At 30.7% G+C, this 7,773-nt stretch overlaps 1 long non-coding RNA gene across 1 annotated transcript; it reads right to left on the reverse strand.

The window, feature by feature from the left end:
* Positions 1–967: 967 nt before the first annotated feature.
* On the reverse strand, positions 968–4,849 carry LOC139504563 (uncharacterized). The gene is made up of 4 exons (XR_011659280.1): positions 4,709–4,849; positions 2,569–2,736; positions 1,993–2,028; positions 968–1,051 (listed from the first exon to the last, which is right to left on the reverse strand). It is a non-coding gene; the product is annotated as an uncharacterized lncRNA (long non-coding RNA).
* Between the last annotated feature and the right edge of the window lie 2,924 nt (positions 4,850–7,773).

Here is a 7,773-nt window from a genome sequence, read left to right on the forward strand (position 1 = left end):
AAAAATCAGTTGATATTTTCCCTACAACCTCATGTGAACTCCTTTCAAATCAAATATGAGAAACAAAACAAGTTGATATTATCCCTACAAACTCACGAGAAACCCTTTTGAATGATATATGAAAAACAAAAAAACAGTTGAGATTGTCCCTATAACCTCATGAGAACCCCTATCAAATGATATATGAGAAACAAAATCCAGTTGATAGTATCCCTACAACCTCACGGGAAACCTTTTAAATGATCTATGAGAACAAAAACCAGTTAATATTATCCCTATAACCTCATAAAAAAACCTTTCAAATGATGTATGTGAAACACAAACAAGTTGATATTATCCCTATAACCTCATGAGAAACAACCCTTTCAAATGATATCTGAGAAACAAAAACCAGTTGATATTATCTCTACAACCGCATGAGAAACCCTTTTGAATTATATATGAGTAACAAAAAGCAGTTGATGTTATCCCTACAACCTCACGAGAAACCCTTTTAAATGATATATGAGAAACAAAAAGCAGTTGGTATTATCCCTACAACCTCACGAGAAAACTTTTTGAATTATATATGAGAAACAAAAACCAGTTGATGATATCCCTACAAACTCACGAGAAACCCTTTTAAATGATATATGAGAAACACAAACAAGTTGATATTATTCCTACAATCTCAAGAGAAACCTTTTTGAATTATATATTAGACATAAATACAGTTGATATTATCCCTATCACCTCATGGGGAACCCCATTCAAATGATATATAACACACAAAACAAAAACCAGTTGTTATGTATCACTACAGAGCAATTTCAAATTCCTGAAAGTGATACATGAGAGAAAAAAGATATTAACATGTATCCTTACAATCTCATCTAAAATCCCTAAAAATTATTCTATGAGAAACAAAAATCAGCAAATGAAATTTATCTTTACAGCAACAAGTGATACACATAATTCATTGTTCCTCCGGTTTTATTTTAATTCATGATATTCTTCATTAGTCTGTGATGAGATTTCCTTTTTAATTTTCTTGCTTTCTTCCATTCTCCATCTACAGAAAACAGAAAATTTGAAAATGATATTTATAACCGTCATTGTTAAGATTTACTGTTTGTGTATATTTTTGTGTATACTATTTTTATATTAAAGCTGAATGTTTGAAAAGAGAAGTACAACTAAAAATCAGAAGTCAGAGAAACATTGACAACACCTTGGTAAAAAAAAAAAAATATTAAGAAAAACACCGAACAGAAAACTATGGATCGAGCAATTCGAACTATTCCAAAAACCTAGGATGATCTTAAATGCTCATCATACAATAGCAGATTGGTGAAGGTCTCTTGTTCAACACGAAAAACTGTCCAAAAACCGTTGACCATTGGTACCTATAAATACTGTTACCCATAAACATGTTAAACAAAACGTTAAAATAATAAACAAATACATGGCTTCTTTATCCGATACTTTAAATTATAATTAAAATCGATTTTTGTTTGTAATTTAAAATTATTCTTTTTACAAAGTATCACATTTTCAAAAACTTCAAAAACTTTACAGTAGTAAAAAGAAGAACACTATGATTAGTTTTCATTGTTTGTGCGTTTTGAATGTCCAATCGGTATGTTCCGCCTTTTTATATTTCTCTTTTCTCTTTTACATACAAAAATAACCTGAATTGCCAAAACTAGAATAGTCTTAAAAGTTCCTATGTTTTTTAATGGCATCGAAAATGACAATTTGTTTAGAATCTTTCAAAATACAACAGATATTGATTTGGCTTGCGTTTTTTCACAAAAAAAAGGTACTTTTTTGAAAGCATTATTTTCCTTTTTTTTTTTTTTTTTTTACTATTTTCTAATGCAAAGGGATCAAATGGGACACTAAAAACTTATTAGTTGATGAAAAAATAATAATGTTACGTGCAAAAAATACGAAAAAAGTGCAGATTATACAAATATTGTATATAAGTAATTCATTTGAAATTTTATTTACCTATTTTTTTGTTTTTGGCTGCATCTTTTCACGATTCTGAAAAATAGAAATTGTAAGCATTATATGAAATTGACGACAAAAAGACAAAATAAGATATAACAAATATAATACACACACATATATATATATATTGCATTTTTATCCCGATTTATATTTTTAAAGTCGTATTGTAGCGACTTCAATAAAATATCCCTCAATTCAGTTGTTTTAAGGAATCCATACCCTGTTCCATCACTTGAAATGTGTTTGCTGCAAGGATCCGGATATTGTTCACAATTAAAAATGCACTTCCATTTACGTTAGCAAAAAGGTAAGAAAACAAATGTACATTGTCCTTTAAATGAACGTATTATTGATTAGAAAGAAAACAAATGTTGAATGACGGAAAGGATTGTCAAATATGTCCTTTTAATGGGTTAAATCTTTGTACAGCTATAACATGACTGGTAAAATATTAAAATTAAAAAATGCTTTGACTATTTACCCGTAAATGCCAAGCAATAGTGTAAATGCCTACAATAATTAAAAGTACAACTGTCATCAGAAACGGTATTCAAATATTATAATATTACTTACTGTGACATTTTCCCAAGGAACATAGTTTTTTTTTCTTATCACAACCAACACAACCATTTCCACCACCAGAAGGAGCAGGATTGTCACATCGTCTAGTTCTTATTCCTATGCCATTACCACAGGTAACAGAACATCTCACAGACGACCAGAGGCCCCAATGTCCATCAACTATGATACAAAAGAATAAAGAATATTGTTAAAAAATATACATGGCTTATATTCAGTATTGCAAGGTGATGGTGATTTAAACATTTTTTTTCTAAAGTACGTTGTGATTTATTTGTATTAGGCTCAAACACATATCTGCTTCCTTTTTTCATTAGCTGTGTATACTTCAATCTTGTATATGTTGTAATTAAGAAACACAAAACGTTTCAGAATACAATTTTATCCATTATTGAATCTTGGTTTAGAAATTATATTGAAATTAAGATTCCAAAGCCCTCAGCAGAGTGGTCCATAATTATCTATTCATCTTTGGTCTTAGTGTTTTATCGTTCTGTTTTTAATTATCTATTCATCTTTGGTCTTAGTGTTTTGTCGTTCTTAATGAAAATGACATTAGAAGCAACAATTCAAGCATCTATTCCAAATTCAAAACAAAAGCATTGTAACTATTATTTTTTTTAATGTTTGTTTGAATTTTGAAATAACAGACCGACCGTTCGAATGGAAATAAATGAACGTCTCAAAACACAACCCTTGTTTTGTTTCTTTCAGATTTTAATAGTATGTAGGAGATTTTATTTTTTGCACAAGACGTACATGTACATTAATAAAAAATCAAACAAATTCCTATTCGGATATACGAAGTAAGTATCAAGAATGCACAATGGTATTCATATTTATATTAGAGATTTTTATCAACCATTTAATATGACACGTCAACTTTATATAATTATTTGTATACGTCTATTACGTAACACACCTCTTCATATAACATCAAAAAGTTGACAGGGCTGCTTTCAATATCGTAGCAACTAGTATAGCCGCTATGTCTTAGATATCTATGTATGTCGACCGATATGCTACGTAGTTAGCTTATCAAAATGACGTCATGGGTTATATCCTTTCTGACGCCTTTTTGGATTTTCTAGATAACATACATTTTTGGGTTTATCTAGATCTATTTAACCGCTAGGCTAGCTACACGTTCGGTAGTAGCCCTACGTAGCACCGATCATATTGAACGCAACCCAGATGTAATATGTAGTGGAGTGTTACGTTAAACCCAATTGAAAAAATAAATACTCGCATCAACCACCATGCTATCATCATCAAATTGGTATCTCATCAAGTTTTAATTTAGAATAGGCCCAAATGCGCATTAACCGAACTACATTGCGACCATACCCATGAATTTGTGATTTTTATTTGAAGAACGTTAATATTAATGAGTGTCGAGTTTAAGAAATTATATAAAGAAATATTGGTTAAAACCACACCAAATAATTTAAATAAAAAATGGATCTTCTCTTTATAAACAAATGTTGTAATTGTGTTTAGTTTTGTATGATTTTGATCAGTTTAGTTTTAGTAAAATATTATCTTTACTTTTGTTTCTATGAATGTTGGCCAACTGACAATCCGATTATCCTACATCTTTACAATGGTCTCTATAAACTTGAATACAATTTTCAAGATGTATAAAGAAATGTCTTTATACGAAATATATTTCTTTGTTGATTTTTGATAATATGTAAAAAGTAAAATATAATAAATACCGAACTTCAAGGAAAATTCAAAACGAAAAGTTCCTTAACAAATGGCAAAATCAAAAGCTCAAAGACATCAAACAAATGGAAAACAACTGTCATATTCCTGCTTTTTATAGCAAGCTAAACCTCTCACTTGTATGACAGTCGCATAAAATTCCATTATATTGACATCAATGTGTGAGGATAATAAACAGACATAGTAGGTTAAAATGTCAAAATTGGGGTACAGTAACTATTTAAAGATGTCATGTGGTGTTTCGTTGAAAGTTCAACTTCAATTCTGGTTGCCTTTCATTTGATTAATACCATAAATCTGACGATAAGTCTGTTTCACTGTGCAACTACATTTCTAACATATTTAAGACCAGGATTGCGAATTTTATATTTCTTTTTGAATTCTTTACAATTTAAGAAAAATTTACCTGGACAATCTCCGAGATTACAAACTGTCGATTCGTTGTCGACACCTTGACACATGTTTCCGCCGTCAGAAGGTGAGGGGTTGTTGCAAGTTCTATTTCGATATGTCATGCCATTACCGCATATCATGGAACACGATGTTGTTGTCCACGAACTCCACTGACCATCAACTTAAAATATAATAAGAGTTTACATGTACTTGTAAAACCTTGCAATACGCAATATATTTCATATCAGTGACGAAAATTTTCTTGAAACATCGATTTGTTTTAATCTATAGTTTGATTCATATTATTGGACTGGCTTTCAAAATTATAGTTGTACCTCCAGATTTCTTAAAATGTTAACTGTGATGCCTGGAAGAGAATGTTACATAAAAACGTTGATGAAGATAGTCTTGCATCTTTATGAGCTCATCAGTTTACACTGATTATTCTACTATAGTGATTTTATCTTGATTGTCCAGCATTCCTAAAAATTAAAATAACAAAAATACTCAGAGGAAAATTCAAAACGGAAAGTCCGTACTCAAATGGCAAAATCAAATGCTTAAACACATCAAACAAATGGAAAACAACTGTCAAATTCCTGACTTGGCAAAGGCATTTTGCTATGTAGAAAATGATGGATCAAACCTGGTTTTATAGCTAGCCAACCCTCTCACTTGTATGAAAGTCGCATGAAATTCCATAGACATCAGAGTTGTAATACAGTTTATGCTTGTGTACATGAATACTTCAAATGCGTTTTTCTTCTATTAAAAGTAAACCAATTTGACATGTATGCTAATTTTCTCATCTCCTTTTCATTCCTTTGTCGGTCATATGTCACTTGTGATTTGTAATTACTTAATATATGATATGATTCCTGTTTTAAATATTGTTATGTGTGTTTTTCCTATGTATGTTTCGTATCTGAGTGAATTATACTGATCTCATTGATTAAACGATTGCAGTAATTTAAGGAAATACTATTGAATTACCTACCTGGAATTGCACAGTTCGATATATCAAAATCTCTGATATTTGTAACTGTAACAAAATCGTGGCATTTTCCAGCAATGTTAATTTTTGTTTGAAGGACTGTCCATTTAAATAAATCCGTCATATTGCAACATACCAATTGGTTGGAATTTAAATTTCTAAAGGTAATAATGAAGTACACTGAAATATATTGTGTCAATGTCTTAGAGTTCTTACATAATTTTTTCGCAGTCTTTAATCTTAACATACCAGCAAATTCGTCTGATTTGTAATTTAACTGATTGTTTTCCTATTCCAAAGTTTGACAGTATGAATAAAGGCAACAGTAGTATACCGCTGTTCAAACTCATAAATCCATGGACAAAAAACAAAATCGGGGTAACAAACAAAAACTGAGGGAAACGCATTAAATATAAAATAAGTGTAAATTGATATGGCGGGTGATTGTTCAGAAGCGGATCCAAGATGTTTGAAAGGGACGCAAATCTTAAAGCGGATTGTATACCTCCGAGCTAAGCGAGTCGAAAATTTTAGACGTTTTTATGCTAGAAAAAAAATCATATTTATCGAGAAAAAAACGATATAATCATTTTTCTTTGCAATCAAATTACTTACTTGCTTTAATAGAATTGAACATCTGAAAACTACTGTTGTACTTCCCTTTTTTTTCTCTCTCTTTTTTTAAACTAAATAAAACTGTTACACGAATGCTAACAGAATGTGACCTTCACTTGTTTTCTCGAATCGGAAAGTATCTTTTAGTGGTTTTCATTTAAACAAAAGTTTTTCTATCTAATAAAATGACTTAAAAAGGACAAAACTGAAACCAGTATATTTGAATTCAGTTCTTTTTACATGTATGTCGTATATAATATTGATCATTATACTATTATAATTAAGTCAATAATACGTACAAAGCCGTTAAGTTTGTCATTGCCCTAAATATATTGGCTGACACGGTTGTTAACGCATTCTCTCGTAAATCTCTGAAATAAAAACATTTAAAAACTTAAAATAAGCCAGCAATATTAATCCGTTATTATTAAGTAATAAGTACAGTCGTATTAGTTCATTGTTAGCAGTATTGGCTCGAAGCGTAGTCGAGGGTCAATCAGCTGATCGAGACCCAATACGACTGTACGAGGACATAATACAGGATTTATACGAAAACACCCATTTTATGATACCTTTATTAATCAATGACTTAAGATAACCTCCAAAAGCTGACTAAAGATCAACGCGACTATAGGAAGACTCATACGGGATCAATATGAACTATTTGGGTTAATTGTCATTTTGATGCAAGAAATTTCGAATAACCCTAAAAAATAATAATCACCGATTTATATAAACCTTTGAGCCTCTCAATTTTTACACGAGTTATTTCCCATGAAAATGACATCACAAACAAAATGGCAAGGTCGAGGTCAGAACTGTTCCGTTGACTTGAATCACGAAGAAACAAGTATTTGAAATCCATCTGGTGTCGAGGATAGCTTTCACAAACAGCCATTTTTAGGGCAACCAATTCTTCACAAAAGGAGTCTTGATTTGTTGTACACATTAATTCTTTGACGAAAATGTTTTGAAAAATTATTTTTTACAACATTAAGACAAGTTCAAGATCTTCTTTAATGATGTATTTTCAATGGTTCGAAAGGCCCTTTGGTATAATTAAACAAATGTGGCCCTTCCGAAGCGATGCATATCCAAAATTGTTCATCCTACAAATTTCTCTCACTTCAGACTGCGCCCTCATAGAAATAATCTTTTATTGTTGACAATTCATATTTTGTACCGTCCATAATTGTATATACTCAAAGAAAAAAAAACCAGTATAACATATGAAAAATTACAACAACTCAACATCAAACTTGTTGAAAACTTATATTTCGCGTCATACACACATCCATTTTCCAACACCTTTTTGAACCAAAATACGGAAGTTAAAATCCTGTATAAAGACCAGTAAAAATTCTGTGTTAACCGGCTTTTCTGTACTAGATCTGTATTAACGACCAGCTCTCAGACACATGGAATCGTATTAAATGGGCAATTTTCAATGTATTTAAAGTCATTGCTAA

The sequence above is a fragment of the Mytilus edulis genome, unplaced genomic scaffold, assembly GCF_963676685.1.
Source record: "Mytilus edulis unplaced genomic scaffold, xbMytEdul2.2 SCAFFOLD_127, whole genome shotgun sequence".
Lineage (NCBI taxonomy): Eukaryota > Metazoa > Mollusca > Bivalvia > Mytilida > Mytilidae > Mytilus > Mytilus edulis.